Source organism: Mastigoproctus giganteus, chromosome 5 (assembly GCF_048544385.1).
Source record: "Mastigoproctus giganteus isolate SK-2022 chromosome 5, ASM4854438v1, whole genome shotgun sequence".
NCBI lineage: Eukaryota > Metazoa > Arthropoda > Arachnida > Uropygi > Thelyphonidae > Mastigoproctus > Mastigoproctus giganteus.
Window position 1 is genome coordinate 105,186,569 of NC_143579.1, and position 17,736 is coordinate 105,204,304.

The 17,736-nt window shown below is 35.9% G+C and overlaps 1 protein-coding gene across 2 annotated transcripts in view; it reads left to right on the forward strand.

Moving 5' to 3' along the window:
• RpL9 (ribosomal protein L9) overlaps positions 1 to 17,736 on the forward strand; it is a 74,744-nt gene that overhangs the window by 38,002 nt on the left and 19,006 nt on the right. The window lies entirely within an intron of this gene.

The window sequence follows — 17,736 nt, forward strand, 5'->3', positions numbered from 1 at the left end:
CTCCAGCTTTGAAAATTGTTAAAAATACTTCTGGTTGCAAAATTTATAAATGACCTTTATAGAATTATTTACTAACTATTTAGCAACCTTTTTGTCACCAAAAGGAGAGTTACTTAGTACAAAGAAGCATGCTATCGAAGTGCAATAAAAAGTTTTTTTTTTTTTTTTAATTTTAACACAAAAATAAATGATAGATTTTGATCGGAATAGTTTTCCCTTGATAAGCATTGAATAACGCAGCTAAATTTTTAGCTCCGTTAGCGACAGAAATAGAGAGGGGGACACAAATTACTTGCATTAAAGTTTTTGTAGAATATTCCAAATTAAGTTTTCCTCCAACACCCTATGCCGACTTCTTTTCTTCCTCTTTGTGTGTCAGTTGCTGAATGACGTTTCCAAAGCAGTCACGAATCGACATATTTTGCTGGATCGAAGTGGGTCAGCAGTGGGCATACAATTTTAAGAAACAGTATTGAAGAAACTGTTTTTGCCATCAACAAAGCTCTGGTTGAGCTGACAATCATATTCATTTGTGAAAATCCTCGTTCACATTCACTCGATGAAATTGGTATCGTACTCACTGTCCATAAAATTCTTCAATTCTTCCGAAACCATCTTTTCAATTACCCCCGAAATCCACGAATTGCATTTAACTGTAACCTAATTGATAATTTTCTAACTTCATTTTCACCAAATGCCAACAATTCATGCTTAGAAGGTTTAATACCTTCATTGTCCTCATTTTCCATCTCTCATCATCAGTATTTGTACTAGTTGTTAAATTTGAATTTTTTTTATTTATTATTATTTATTTATTTTTTTGAAACTGTCAAATGTCGGTGTCATCCGGATATTCAGGTACTGTGACCATGTAAACAGAGATGGGGAAAATTTACGGAAAAATGTGGATAACACACTTCCGTGAAACGACAGATGATTATTTGTTGGGGTAAAAGAAAATCATCCTCTCCTAATTCTCGAACGGGGCGCTTACAGCTGATTCACGAAGGGGTCCAACCTATGGCCCGCCAGGAAAGTGAACTAAAACAGCATTTTAAATTTTGTTAATTATCAAAAAAAAAAAACTCATACTTAATAAAATTTTCGAATATTTTCAATTTTACATGCAACAAGATATGGAAAATGTAACACACTAAAGAAATCTAACTTTGAATTTTTTTGAATATGGCCCCTGTATGGGAAATGTTTGGACACCACTGCAGTAGAAGGTGGACCAGAGCGCATTGGGAATACACCTTGATCTGCTCACTGCAGACCTACGCAACTTCTCCGTATATGGGGACGGGTGGTCGGATAGTTTTTACCAGGTACCACTAAGTTGTAGAATGGTAATCCCTTCAGCTCTCTTAATTTGCGCAGCAGCACAAATTGCCTGAAGGCCAGAAATGCGAACAGGATGTACTAAGTTCATCCTCTCCTAATCCGTTCACTATATGAAAATTTTCTTGCTCAATGGAAACTATTTTAAATGTAACTTCCAAGGGGAATTCAAAATAATTAAACAGAGATCCGACTGAGTAATTTAGAATTATAAAAATGGTTATACAGTTTTATATAGAAAATATCTTAACAACAGACAGTGAAAAATGTAAATTTAGTTAAATAATTTTAAGCTTATTTGAATAGTAGATAAACATGTGAAAAAAAATTACAGAATATTACAAATTTCAAAGTGCACTGCATCCAAATATCACACATCACTGTTAATAAAGGTGCTGGTACGCCGTATCGTCACAAAAAAAAAGCACTGCGTAGAAGTAACTTGCCCTTAATGTCACACCACTCCAATTTGTACAACAGATGTTTATGTGGACAGTATCTTAAGACTATGATATCAAAGTTATTTTTTGCATCCAGTTACTTTGTTACTGCAGCATAGTATCTAGTTAAATTGGTTAGACTAGACCTGGCTAATGTTTATAAGTATGCTGTACTAGGTAAAAACAATCTTGATTGTATTGTAAATATAAAATATACATTTTACAGTGAGTTTAAATAACTCCCAATTTTTCTGAAAAATCTATTGTTTTTGGGAAGCATTCCTGCATTTTGGGAAAAAAAAATTGTTTTGCCTATCTTCACCCCAAAACCTCCTGTTCTCCTACTTACAAGAGCCTCATCTAAAGTCAAAAATTGGCAGCTGTTTTTGTGTCTTACCTTGTAGGAGCAATATTACAAAATCCTATGTCATTCTTTCAATATTGATGTTTTATGGCAGAGAGGGTGACATTTTTAAATAGGCCAATGCACGTGTGCCACAATGCTTGTTTTGATGGCTTGGATTGGGAAAAGAAAAGTAATATGATACTGAAGCAAGAGCCCAGTGTGGTATGTGAGAAGACATACAGAAGTCAGCAACACTTGTGTAATAAAAAAGTTGCGTCTTCTCCACCTCTTAAAATTGTCCCATCAGATAGTTACTTGGAGCCAATTGTGAAAAATGAGTAGTATCAAAATAAATTGTGAATGGCATCAGCAGTTGAGCAGATGCTGTGAAAATGGATGTCATACTGCAAATAAATACCCTTTCAGATCAACCTTGCATATGGTGTGGATTGTGGCCTCCAGGTGGCTCATAAGTTTTTATTGCAGTTGAAGCAGCTATTGACAACTGTCTACCTATCACTCTCCAAAATCCCTTTTTTGTTCCAAAGTATAGTAGGCATTACCTTTCCTGCATGTGTCAGGAAAGGTACTCAATTTCTTTGACTTTGGGGAGCTAGAATGATAACCACTGTTCACTGGGTTGCTTCTGTTCAGACTGAAGGTTATGTATGAATGAATGATTCATCTCCATTCACTATATTTTCTCCAGTCACTTAATTATTCCTTTCTCTTTCATATCAATACAGCAGCCTGGTGATTACATTAGCTTATCTTTGTTATTTATGCTCCACAAACAGTAGCTCAATGAGGAACCCCATTTTGTTACACACACTCTTTTCACCACTTATGGACAATATGATGAACAAACAATGCTTATATTGAGTTGTCTCACTCTTATCTTTCAGTTTAATGCAGTGGTTTTCAACCGGGGTGCCACAGCACCTTAGGGTGCAGCAACAACGTTCCAGAGGTGCCACGTAATTTGGGTTTAAGTTACTTAAACTTATTATTTTTTAATTTGTTTGTTTCATTATAAAGAGGTGTACAGTATCTCTTTAATTTTGTGGTGATCTATAATTCATGTTTACTTAGTACCTCTATATAAAGAATAAAATTATATACTGTGTGTGTGTGTGTATGTGTGTATATATATATATATATATATATATATAATTTGTATTATGAAATGCAATTTTCATAATTATATTGTAATAAATATCATAACATTTTTAATATTTTATATATATAAATTGAGTAGGGGTGCTGCAAAATAAAATAAATTACTTAGGGGTGTTGTTATTTAAAAAAAGGTTGAAAACCACTGGTCTAATGCATCACTTTCTGTACAAGCTGTTTGACAGTAGAAAGGTTACTATATCAAAATTATAGCGTAATATACACAACTCTAAGTCTTGAGTTTAAATTGTGATTTATGTGAATACTGAATGATTTCTGTTACAATTAATGTCTGAAGAGGAAATCGGCTCAGCATTTAACATTCCGATAATCTTTCTCTAATATTAACTTTTGAAGCCAGAAAAAGTGGCTGCAACCTTAAGACCCTGAGGGTGCAAGAGATAACCTTCCCCTCAAGACTTATAAAAGCAATCTCCAAAGATAATTTTAAAATATTCTCATTGTTAGTGGTTAAGTACAGACCTCTTCATTTAACCCTTTAGACATTTAAGTGTAATAGAAATGACCCAGTATTAAAAAAAAAAAAAAAAAATAAACCTAAACAAAACTAGTTGCCTTCTCCCCCCCCCCCCATGCTTTAGTTATAATGACAGAGATGAAACTTGGACATAATACATTAACCCTTTGCAATCCAATGTCGCCTCTCGTGCGCCATCGTAAAATTTCTCTTATGGTCCAATGTTTTGTCAGATGCACTTTTCTATTTTGTTAATTATATAGCTTGTTTTCCTGCTCTTCTGGTGTACTTATATAAACTCTAAAAGGAAGGGGATGAATCTGATTGGTCCACTTGATATCAATGGTTCAACTGTTAATGATCCTGCTCAGATAGCAAACAAACAATGAGTATTTTGCATCTACATTCCCACATGAGGAGTTAAGGTGTGAAAATAGCAGAAGGTTATCAAATTGTGGCAGGGTGCTTAATGATTTTGTAATAACTGAGAGCAAAGTGGACGAGAAATTTTTGAAGTTAAACATAAGAAAGGCACCTGGGATGGATGGGATCTATCCAGTTATATTAAAGGAGGTGGCAAAGCAACTAAGCAAACCCTTAGCCATAATTATGAGAGCATCCTTGAACTAAGGGGAGGTCCCAACGGACTGGAGATGTGCAAATGTATCCCCAATTCACAAAGGGCAGATCGAAGGGTGACACGAGTAATTACAGACCAGTTAGTTTAACTTCTGTTCCGGGTAAAATAATGGAGTCACTGGTTAAAGATGCATTGCAGGATCATTTAGACAAGACTGCAGCAATAATGGGTTTGTTAAGGGAAAGTCTTGTCTGACAAATTTGAGAGGATATTATGATGTGGTTACAAAGGAACTGGATGCAAAAAATAATTTTGATATCATATACAGTCAGTCCTTGTATAACACGTGTTTACACTACAAGAATTCGATCATATATGATTTATAAATAGGGGAACGATATCTTATATAACACGAACCGAATTCGCTTATGCATGATTTGCCTTTGTGTTTACAAGAAATGGCAGTCGAACGCGGCATCACCCCAACCGAATGCAACACAATAGGAATGAAGAGAAGATTCTGAAAATGTATTTGTTTTTTATATCAGTGAGGGGGAAACACATCTCACCATAATAACGTAAAAACCAACACAACCCCAGCTATCGGTATAATCGCAACTGCAATTAGATAGTTTGCTACCAGTTTATAACAGATTCCACTAGCAGAAATGCAACGGGAAATTGTTTTTATTGTTTTATGGTAGTAACCCCTAGAAATGTGCTTTGGTAAAATGTGAAGTGTTAATAGTGTATCTCTGGCTTTACGGTGTTGTTTATTCAGTTGCTACAGGCGTGCAGCTTTGTTTATGTGTATCAAGTGTGCCTCCTCGTTTTGTAATTGTGCTTTATTCCCTAAAAATGAGTAAAATACTTAAGGTGTGAAAAGGAAGTGTCCTGGAGAAGACACTACAGATTTAGAGAGAAAAAGAAAAGCAATATCGATAAACAGGCAGACTGGGTCAAAAATTCTTACCCAGGAAAATGGCCAAAATCACCAGGTTTCCTCGGTAAGGCTTATGGCCAGTCTGTCGATAGAGAAAAAATATGAAATTGTGAAATGCTTTGAGCGAAAATGGAAGACCATGTGATATTGCATGTGCTACAGACCTAAATGAGGCAATGCCGAGAATTACAAAAACTTTCATAGCAGGAAAAACTCATTGTAATTAAAATCCATTAGATTAAGACACAAAGAATTGGAACAGATGGAATGGCTGTCATCTTTGGATAGAAAATCAAACAAAAAAAACAAGTTTGCTTATGATAGAAGCAAAAGCATTAGCAATATTTTATTACATAATAGTTGTATTAGTAAATTAATCAGAGGAGTTTACCTCAATATAGTACGTGGAACACTTCCGTATGAAACCCTCCAGAAATTAAAACGGAAAAAACGAAAAAATCGACAACTTACCGGTACATTAAAGTAAAATATAAATAATAAAAGTAAAATATAAATAATTAAATAATCAATTTAACACAATTCAAAATCAATTCAAAACAATAAAATTCAAATTAACGCAATTAAAAGAATCTAACGAAAATATTCAAAACGATTTTCCTTCCTGAAGCTGACAATGCTTTTCGACCGACTGTCGTGATCACAGGTATGAAAATTACCGAATCAGGCTAAACCTGCAACTTAAATAGTGATTATGTGTCTTCGCGCATGCGCGTAAAGGTCCACGCATCGGAGATCAAATATGGCCGCCGAACATTAACAGAATTCTCGTGTAATTTAATTTCAACGGTTTCTGCAATTAATAGTCGCGTATAATTACGTTGAACGTTAAGTATTTTGGCCTCGTTAAATAAAAAAGTATGTTTTTCGTTAATGGCATGAAAGGCTAATTCTGACGCTGCTGAACGAGAAGCACGAACTGAGGCTTCATGTTGATTTACACGAATATTAAGAGAAAACTGCGTCGAACCCTGATAAGACGAGTCGCAATCACCGCAAGAAATGTTGTATACAAGATCATTAATTTGTGTTGCGAACGCGGAAAGAACAGAGCGATTGTTCAGTATAGTGTGTAACTTCCGTATAGGCCTAGCTATAATTTTAAATTCGCTATCTTTAAAGAATCTGTTAAGCTGTTTGTGCCACTGTTCAACATATGGGACAGAAATAAAGTATTTTTTGATATTACTATTGTTGATTGGTGCAGTATTTTGTATCCTATCCTTAGCTTGTACCCTAATAGTTGTAATAATAGTTGTAATAAACTAAGTAAGTATTTTATTACGATTATTTATTGTGTTTGGTAATGTTTTGGTTACAAATGAGTGTTCAATCTTGGGTGGTCGGCACCTAACCCTATTTTCCCCATAGGGTCTGTTGTTTATATTGCACGAGGGTTTCTAGGAACACAGCTATCGTGCTATACGAGGACTGACTGTATTTGGATTTCAGGAAAGTTCTTGACACTGTTGCACGTGGAAGAATATTGTACAAATTGGAGCAGAATGGTATTAAGGGTAAGTTGTTACAATGGATAAAAGGATGGTTGAGTGGGAGAAGACAGAGGGTGGTAATCAATGGGTGCTGCCTTCGTGGACTATGTTATTAGTGGAGTCCTACAGGGTTCGGTATTGGGTCCTCTGTTTTGTATATTTATCAATGATATTGATGAAGGTATATCAGGCTTAGTATCGAAATTTGTAGATGAAACAAAGGTTGGCAGGGTTGTTGTGACAGTAATGCCAGTGTGCTACTGCAACAGGATCTAGACAATTTGGGCAGATGGGCTAAGAAGTGGCAACTTGAAGTTTAACCTTGACAAATGCAAAGTACTACATATGTGTAGAAATAACCCCAGAGAAACGTACCAACTGTGTGGTACTACACTTAAGGTGGTAGAAAATGAAAAAGACCTGGGAGTAATTGTGCAGTCAGATATGAAGTTTTCTGAGCAATGCAGACAGGCTGCCAGGGCAGGTCATGGGGTTTTATCAATGATATATAGGAATTTTGCTAGTAGGGAAAAGGAGGTGATTGTCCTTCTGTATAAGGCAATGGTCAGGCCACACCTTGAGTACTGCGTACAGGTCTGGAGGCCTCATTTTAGAAAGGATGTCGATTTGGTTGAGTGTGTACAGAGAAGGGCAACAAGATTGGTGAGGGAAATGAAGGGATTCTCTTACCAAGAGAGGCTTAAGTTCTGCAAATTGCAGTGGCTGGAGACTAGGCACCTTGCACGGTGATCTGATTGAGGTGTATAAGGCCATGAATGGGTTGAGCACGCTGAATTCTGATGGGATCCTTCCACTTGTTCAGATTACGAACCTAAGGGGGCATAAATTCACATTAAGAAAAGACAGATGTAGAATAGATGTGTGGAAATTTGTCTTTAGCCAGCGGGTGGTTAATTGCTGGAACAGACTTCCATCTGTCATTGTGGAAGTTGATAGGTTAAATAAATTTAAGGAGGAACTGGACAGGCATTTGGAGGGAATGGTGTTTTTTTTTTTTTTTTTTGCTGATGCTGCATAAGCTCATACACTTGCTTTCTTGCATCACATGCCACTTCTACTATTGAACTTCCTTCTGTTCATATTTCATATAAACAATTTGAACTAATTGAATGTTTACATTCAGTTGTTAAAAGCTGGTGGCTGTGGGTTTTTAATTTTGGTATTCTCTGTGCATTCACTCTGCCAGAAACAAATTTATTCATGGAATCCGTATCCCATAAAGGCCTTTCTGCTGATGGAATTGAAAATTGTCAGAACTTATTCAGAATTTGATTTACTATTGACTGATAGTAAGGATAATATTGTTTTCAATCCTCGCAATATATCTTGCAGCATTGATGAAGAAATTGATGACCTGTTAGCCAACAGTGGTTGGAAAATTGGAGACAAAGTAGATGTTTCATTCAAACATTTTCCCCTTTTTTGTTTTGGACTGTAAATTTCATTTGAGGAATTGAGCTATTCCAAAAACTGAACTGGAATGTTTTTTACCGATTATTTGTTTGAAGAAATTCTGAATGAAACAGATAATTATGCCAGTGAAACTCTTTCAAATAAGTTACTTCCTGATTGTTCCATATGATGCGACTGGGTTTTAGTTTTGGCACAAATATTATAACACGTAATGAGTAGTGCAGGGAAATAGTAGGCATTTACAAGGCAAGGATATAACTGATTTAACATTGCAATCATTATGGTATAGCGTAAAACTTCACACCATAAGGTAGAACAGAACTAGTTAGTGTAATATGTATCACTGTATTTAAGAATCTATTAGCTGAGTGTAGTATTTTCAATTAATCAATTAAATTGTATTTTAATAGAAATCATGCCCCAGACTAGAGGAGCAAAGCAACAAGTACAAAGTAGTGAGGGTGAAATTCTCCACTGCATCACAGCCTAAAAAAATGTAACTTGTGAAATGTTTGCAGACTTTTCTGGAACAATGTATGATCTAGCCAAGGAGGATGTCTTTGTGTGTGCTAGGTGCAGAGTGTGTGTAGTAATAAGCAAGTGATGCAAGAAAACAAGCTTATATAGCATCAGCCAAAAAAAAACCACTTCCACCAGCTCTAACCTCCAAGAATTTGTCTAGTTCTGCCTTTAATTTAGTCAACCCATTCACTTCCACAACAGATGTAAGCCTGTTTCAGCAATCAACCACTGTGCTGGCTGAAGGCAAACTTCTACACATCTATCCTGCAACCATCCTTCCTAAACTTGAATTTATATCCCCTTGTGTATAGTCTCAGCAAGTGAAAGAATACTATTGACATTCAGCTTACTCAATCCAATCAAGGCTCTAAGCACCTCAGGAAGATCTTCTCACATGTGTCTGGTCTCTAGACACTGCAATTTGCAGAACTGAAGCGCTTTCTAGGTAAGAGCACACTTTTGTTCCCTTCACCAATCTGGTTGATCTTCTCTGCACCCATTCCAGAAGATCTGCATCTTTCCTAAAGTGAGGCCCCAACTACTGTATACAGTAGTCAAGATACAGCCTAACCATAGCCTTATACAAAGGGATAATCATCTCCTTGTCCCTGCTAGCAATGTTTCTATGTATCATTTACAAAACTCCATGAGCTGTCCTGGCAGCATATCTGCATTGTTCAGACAATTTAACACAAGAAGGCATAAACTTAGCCAAGCAATTAAAATCTTATTTTGTGAATGCTGATCCTTCTACTGAAAGGAGCACAGCAAAGTTCAAAAATGTTTAGCTCCATACCAAGAAACTTACAAAAATCTATCAAGAAAAAGCAAACAAACCCATTTACCACTCCACAGGGCTTTTTCATTTTCCACTACCCTGAGTAGTATCACACAGTTGATAAGTTACTCTGGGGTTACTGCTACCCATGTCCAGTACCTTGCATTTCAAAGCCCATCGACTCAATTTTCCTCTGTCTTGTTACAGTAGCTCACCCTGATGCCTGTCGTGGATCATTATCAAACTTAAATTAAGCATGATATACCTCCATCAATATCATTTGATAAATATTGAAAACAACAGTGCACCCAGCCGTGAACCCCGGGGAACTCCACTAATAACATTAGTCCACGAAGAACAGTGTCCATTGATAACCACTTTGTGTTCTTCCACTTAACCATCCCTTTATCCATAGCAGTAACTTGCCCTTAATACCACATTGCTCCAGTTTGTACAGCAGTATTTTATGTGCAACAGTATCGAATGCCAAACAATATCAAAATTATTTTTTGCATCCAGTTCCTTGGTCACTGTATCATAATAACTCATTGCATTGATTACACAAGACCACCCCTTGGCAAATCCATGATCTGATTGTAGTATGAATGCATGCTTGTCCAAATTGTCCTGCATTCCTCCTTTAACCAGTGCTTTCATTATTTTTCCTGGAAAATAATGGAAACACTCTTCAAACTCTCATAAACATCCATCAGAATGCTGAGTTGGCAATAGCTTCCTCATTTTAAATGCAAACTCGGCATTCTGATGGGTGTCTATGATAGTTTAAAGAATAGAAGCAATAACTTAATATTTTAACTTTATTTTTAGAAAGTGTGATACATATGTCAGATAATGTTCATTCATTTAATTTTCTTTCTCTTCATCACTGCTAAGCACAAACAAATGAGAATGTTTTCTCTGTTGCAGAATATCTTCACCTTCTGAACTTTCCTCTGCATCATCTAGATTTTGTATACCTTGTGTAAAAAATCAGTAATCTGGATTTGTTTGCATTTTCTTGATAGATTTTTGTAAATTTCTTGGTATGGAGCTAAACATTTTTGAACTTTGCTGTGCTCCTTTCAGTAGAAGGATCAGCATTCACAAAATAAGATTCTAATTGCTCGGCTAAGTTTATGCCTTCTTGTGTAAAATTTGGAACCTTACAATATTCAGCTGTGCTATCATCCTCTGAATTGATTTGGTTTATCTCTGATGACATTTCCACCAAATCTGCTTCGGCAGCCTCTTTTTCTACCAGTTTCTTGAACATCTTCAGTTGTCATATCATCAAAACCTTTCCCTCCTACTGACTTAGCAATTCTACCATCGCACCGATTCAGTTTTCTGCAAGTTCAACCATACCTCCTGAATGAACTGACTCTGGCCATACATTTTTCCAAGTCCATTTAATGTTGGCCATTAATGTTGACAATCTTATTTCTTTGAGCAATAAAGCTTTGATTCTGATACAGTCCATGACTGAAAATTGTTCCCCTCCATTTCAATAGATTAGGAATCCAATTTTTTCCAAAATCCATTGTAAAGATTTTCTGATGTAATGAGTCTTAAAGGTAGATTAATGCCTTGATCTAATGGCTGAATTAAAGAAGTTGTATTAGGTGGTAGGAACATTAGTTCAACGTTTGGATGACTTTGGATAACGTTCCAGGCCATCCTTTTGGGTGGCCTTGGCACATTATCCAATAGTAATAAAACTTTGACATCTAGATTTTTCCGCTTTAAAAATGGTTTTCCATGCGTTGGCACAAAACAATTTAGAATCCATTCTTTAAATAAACCTGTAGTTACCCAAATTATGCCTAATTTCCTTTGGGGTAATTTATTACTGGAATTTAATTCAAAACAAAAATTATTCCAATACGCTTCTTAAGAACAAGGTTTAGTAATACATACTTAGCAAAATTTATAAACAATCAAATAAAAACCAAAATAACCTTACAAAAACCTTAAAGGTTACGAACTGCATGCTTCGAAGTCACAAATTTTTATGGTCTCAAACAAGCACAAGTTCAATAGCACAAACAACACGGGGATTTCCCTTTTTTTTTTTTTTTTTGCATAATGACTAGCATTATACTAGCAATTTAACAGCTCGGATTCACAAAAAAGAATACAAATGCTGAAAAATTACATTCAACATAATAGCAGGTTTTTCCCCACACAAAAGCTCAAAAACAGTGTTGTAGAAGTGCCGTGTTACATGAAGGTTGCCTCATATTTTGAGTCTTGTCAAACAGTTCAGCACCGGAGAAAATTATGCAAGGCTTGTGGGGTAGAATTTTTTTTTTTTTTTTTTTTTTTTTCTTAGTGTGGTCTTTGTTTGTCAGTGGGAGAGACTTTTTTACAGCAACGGAATACACTTCAATAGAAGGTTGCAAGAATATTTGCTGATAGTTATGGAGGAAAATTTCTAACCTGGGGGGGGGGGACACATACTAATAGTTTAACTGGAGCTGCAGGCAGAGGTGAAAGTGATTCTTGAATTGCTACTGTTGGTACATGCAGCAGCTTGGTAAGCAAGATGTCTGGGATTTCAGACCCTGCTATGGATCATCATGGAACAAATGAATAAGTGTTAGGTTAACTAACACTTATTCATTTGTATAAGGGTATGGACATGTGCATGTACACTAATGCTAGGAGCACTGTAAATGAATTTGAAGTACTGATTAATTTGTTGAATGCAGACATTGTAGGAATAGTGGACACATGGTGTCACTCAGACAAATTATGCTGAATTTGAATATGCAGAAGACAATGTATACAGAAAGGACAGGCAAGATGGGAGGGGAGAGATGGTTATGTTCTTAGTTAAGAAAAATATTAAATCGAAGGTATGTCATCTTGGGTAACAAGTACAATGTTGAGTCAGTTTGGTGTGTTATAGGCCTAATGACTGTGATAAGTATACCATACAGGTAAATAGTGGGCTAACAAATCAGGATGTCTCATAATGGGGGATTTCAACTTTCCAGATGTTGACTGGAATTTATGGGTTGGTCAAACACTAGCATTTCTTGAATGACTGTTTTCTACAGCAGCATGTTAGAGAGGCAGCAAGAAGTAATACTCTTGATCTGGTTATCATCAGTTATTCTTTATGCATTAAGAATTTTCAGGTAAATATCCACTGGGTGGTGACAATCACAGTGTACTAATGTGGAATTTAATAAAGACATAACTACTGTCAAGGATAAAGGGAAAGGCTTTTTAAGGGCGACTACAGAGGTCTCAGAGTTTTTCAATTGTGTGCAGGGGGACCAACTGATGATGTTACCAACAGTAAATTCTCAATGGGAACTATTCAGTGAAGTAATCAAAGAAGATACTAGGCTTTTCATACCAACAAAGAATACCTAAATGGATGTCAGATGAACTGTTTAGACATGCGGTAGAGAAGAAAAGTGCATGGGATTGCATATAAATTGTCAGTGATACAGAAGCCTATAGTAGGCATAAATCAGTCCTGTAATCAAGTCAAGGGAGATTAGGCAACTTAAGGCAGATTATGAGAAGTCTCTGGCAAAGAAAAACAGCAGTCTTCTGTGCTTCTATTAACAATAGAAGGAAGGGTTTGAATTGCATTGGGCCACTTGATGTCTGTGGGTTAACTGTTTATGACACTGCTCAGGTTGGGGTAAAATTTAATAAGTATTTTGTATCTACATTCACACATGAGGAATTCTTTAGAGAATGGGATGCCAGAAGTTTATAAAACTCTAACAGGGAACAAAATAACTTTATAATAACTGAAAGGAAAGTGGAGGAGAAATTGTTGAGGATGGACATAATAAAGGCACATGGAATCTATCCAATTATAATAATGGGGGCAGCAAAGGAGGTAAGCAAACCCATAGCTATAATTATCAGAGGAGGACCCTATGGACAGGAGAGGGATTTGTCAAGGGGCAGTCTTGTCTAACCAACCTGATAGGTTACTATGTTGCACTTTCAATGCAACATAACAACCTACCAAGGAACTAGATGCAAAAAATAATTTTGTCATCATATACTTGGATTTCAGGAAGGCTGCATATAAAAGCCTGCTGTACAAACTGGAACAATGTGGCATTAAGGGCAAGTTACTGTTATGGATAAAGGGATGGTTAAGTGGAAGAAGACAGTGGTTGTCAATGAGCATTGCTTTTCATGGACTAATGTTATTAGTGGAGTTCCCTAGAATTCAGTTCTGTTTGTATTGTTGTTTTCATTATTTATAAATGATGTTGACGCAGTATATCAGGCTTAATGTGTAAGTTTGCAGAGATTCAAAGGTTGGCAGAGTGGTTAATGAGTCATCAGAGTGAGCTGCTGCAACACTATCTAGGAAATTTTGGTTGATTGGTTGAGAAGTTTAACACTGAGAAATGCAATGTACTGCAACTGGGTAGCAGTACCCCAGTAACTTTCAACTATGTAGTATTACTCTCAGGGTAGTAGAAAATTAAAAAGGCCTGGGGGTAATTGTGCAGTCAGACATTAAATTATCTGAGCAGTTCAGACATATTGCCAGGACAGCTCTTGGGGTTTTTTCAGCAATATACAGAAATTCTGCTAGCGGGGATAAGGAGGTGATTATTCCTTTTATAAGGCCATGGTTGGGACACATCTTGAATACTGATACAGGTCTGGAAGCCTCACTTTAGGAAAGATATAGATCTGATGGAATGGGTGCAGAGAAAGTCCAACCAGATTGGTGAAGGGAACAAAAGGGTATTGTTATCTAGAAAGGCTTCAGTTCTGCAAATTGCAGTATCTTGAGACCAGGCACTTGTGTAGAGATCAGATTGAGATGTTTAAAGCATTGAATGGATTGAGTAAGCTGAATGTTACTGGTATTCTTCCACTTGTTGAGACTACAAACATGAGGGGGACATAAATTCAAGTTGAGGGAGAATAGTTGCAGGATATATGCAGAAGTTTTCCTTCAGCCAGCAGGCGGTTGATTGTTGGAATAGGCTTCCAGCTGTTGTGAAAGTGGGTGGGTTGAATATATAACAAAAGGTATTGAAAGTGAAGAATATTGTTGATTATCTTGATGAAAAGTTTCTTGAACATTTTGTTTGGTGCAGAAAAATTGCATTAGATTAAGTATTGTTGATTTTAAGGATGGAATTTTGTTCAAATTTCATAACCCTCAAAAGTCAATGTGCAGTCTTTGTATATATATTTTAGCTGGCTTAGAAATAGGTTATATCTCATCTGTTGTGCCATATTTTGGAAAGGCTACAATTGACATTTTGATAAGTTCAGACTTGACTTTCATCTTGTGCTTTATCTCATCCAAAAACTTAAATGTTGAGGGTAGTGGATTTCATTTGTTAACTGACCAATTTTACACTGGTATTCAGCCAGCAGAACTACATAAACCAGGGTTTGGCAACCTGTGGCTCGTAAGCTGCATGCAGCTCTTTTACTTTTAGCCCATATGAAGCACAATTTGCAGTGGAGTTAGAGGACTTGAAAATCAAGGACATGTGGGGGTGCAAGACTAAAATGCCTCAAAATTGAAATCAAGGATTTGGAGAGGCAAAAGGCTGCCCTTACACTTCTACACGAATGGGTGGCGATAAATGAGTTAAAAGCCAGAACAAATTGTTTGATGCATGGAGTAGCTTACCGCACACTTGTATAAAATTTAAAACTATTTGTGTTTTTGGTTTGATGAATTTCTGTAGGCAAATATTTTTGAACATGAACTATTTTAAAAATAAATCAAGAAACCGTCTGAACAATGAGTCTCTCAGCATCTTTAAAGATAAAGTATGGCATACTCGCTTGATGTTGAGACACTTGATGTTGCAAACATTCAAGAAGTTCAGCAGTAAATGTCACATTAATTTGTACCTAATTGGTTGTTTGTTATGTTTTTTCAGTATTGATAAATAATATTTCAAAAAATATATATTTTTAATAAAACACCTTCCCGTTCTATTCCATTTCTTAAACTCCTCCAAGCTTGAGCTGATGTGTGGCTCTTCGGATTCTCTTTTTTTTTTTTTAAATTAGATCAAAAATGGCTCTTCACTCAAAGGTTGCAACTCCTGACAAACTGAATACAGCAGGCTCCTGTTATAACGCGGTTTGCTTTATGCTGATTCGCTATAATGCTGTTCTTATATTATAACCCATATCTGACTATAATGCTGTCAGAGATCATATAACGCTCTTTTACAGATTGCATTTTTGGCATATTTAACAAAATCGTTTCATTTGATGAAGTTGATAGCTTGAAAATGAATAGCAAAACAATATTAAAACGTTTCCCATACCGACTTGAGAAATTTTCCCACGCTCTGTGAAATTTTCTTGCACACTAATTTAATGCAGTACAGTGATTTGTTACATAGTTCCGAGATCAACATTTTAAAAAAATATCAAGTATACTGCTTGTAATATTTGCTTTATATGCATTTATCCGAAGTCTAGTCATCGCACGAAACGGACAGTTTACTCGAACATTGTATCGTAATTAATGTAAACAACGCAGTTACATTTTTGAAGCGTTAATAATGGCCGATAAGAATGAAAAAGCAACGTCTAAGTGCAGTACGAAGACTAAATGTAAGAAAGACTGAATTTGAGAATTAAATTAGACATTTTGAAGCGAATCTATTCTGTTCAAAGACAAGCGGATATGTGCCATAATTTAGGACTTGCAAGTTTAACTGTAAGAACAATTAAAAAAAAAAAGAGAGAATTAATTTAGCAGCGGGAAAGATAGCTGTTCCACTGCAAGCAACTAGGGCTAGGCCGGCTATTAGGATTGAAATGGAAAGACTAACTAATTTTATTGAAGATCATATCCAATGCAGAATTCAGTTAAGTTCAATATTATTAAAGAGAGAGATTAGCCAATATGATGATCTGAAGAAAACTCACCTAAAAAAAAATGTGGAATCATTCAAAAGTAGTAATGGCTGGTTGAATAGATTTAAAATCCAAGGAGAAGCTGCAAGTGCAGAAGGAGCCGAAACTTTCAAAAAAGAACTTGTTAAAATTATTGAAGAGAGGTATTACGTGTTATACTTCTCAACAAGTTTTTAACATAGATGAAGCAGGACTTTTGTGGAAACGAATGCCTAAAAGAAGTTTCATATTGAAAGAGGGAAAAACATGCCGGGTTTCAAAGCGGCGAAGGATCGGTTGACTTTATTGCTGGGTGGTAATGCTGCAGGGGATTGAAAATTATTACCTCTTTTAGTTTATTTGGAAGAGGGCCAAAGTTCAACCCAAAATTGAAACATTTTTCATGATTTTAATTGGAATTAAGTTTAATTTTGATACGTAAGTAGTTACCACATAATTATATACATATGTAATGCAGAATATTTTATATGTACAAATATTTGAATATTAAATATTTTGACCGACACTTGTGCATCTTTTCACTACCATTTATTATTGATTAGGGAAATATCCTGTGGCACCGACCGCAACTCACAAATACATATGTTACCTTATGGGAATGCGGTGCTCGCTTAGCACTCTGTTTTTACGAACAAATTATCAGCGTTAAGCGGGGTCACCTGTATACACCTAACAGGCACTGTTTGGGGAAACAGGAAAGATTCAATACTAGAGATTAATATTACATAGAAAACTGAAAAGCATGGTTGTTTGTTTCTGAATGAAGGATAAAGTAAAAGTACTGGTATACAAAGAAAAAAAGAATTGTTCTTATCCTTTATATTTTCTATGATACCCAAACTGGTCACAACAAGAATGATAAAAGCAGGGGGCATCTTACAGATTGAAAATCATTGCTATTTGTGTAAGAAATTTGGGAGCAGTAGACAGAGCTAACCATTACTGTGAAAGTTATTCGTTTACTCTGAAATCAATGAGATGGTGGAGAAAGTTGATTTTCTGGCTTTTAGGAGTCTGAAATGTGAGCAGCTTCATCTTGTTGAAAGTAGCAGATCCAACTCGGAAAAACCTTTGTCACAAGCAGTTTCGAAAGAAGTTGCTTGTTTAGCTAGTAGGAGACAACCAAAATAAGAATGTCCTTTCTGTAAAGAAAAAAAAAAAAAAGTCCAATATTAGATGCCAAGGAGAGATTGAATGACTGTCCTCATTTTGTGATGAAATAAGAAAGACAGGGCAGTATATAGTGACAGAAGGGTTAGCAGTGCAAGAAAGCAGTTTGGTATTTGAGAAAGA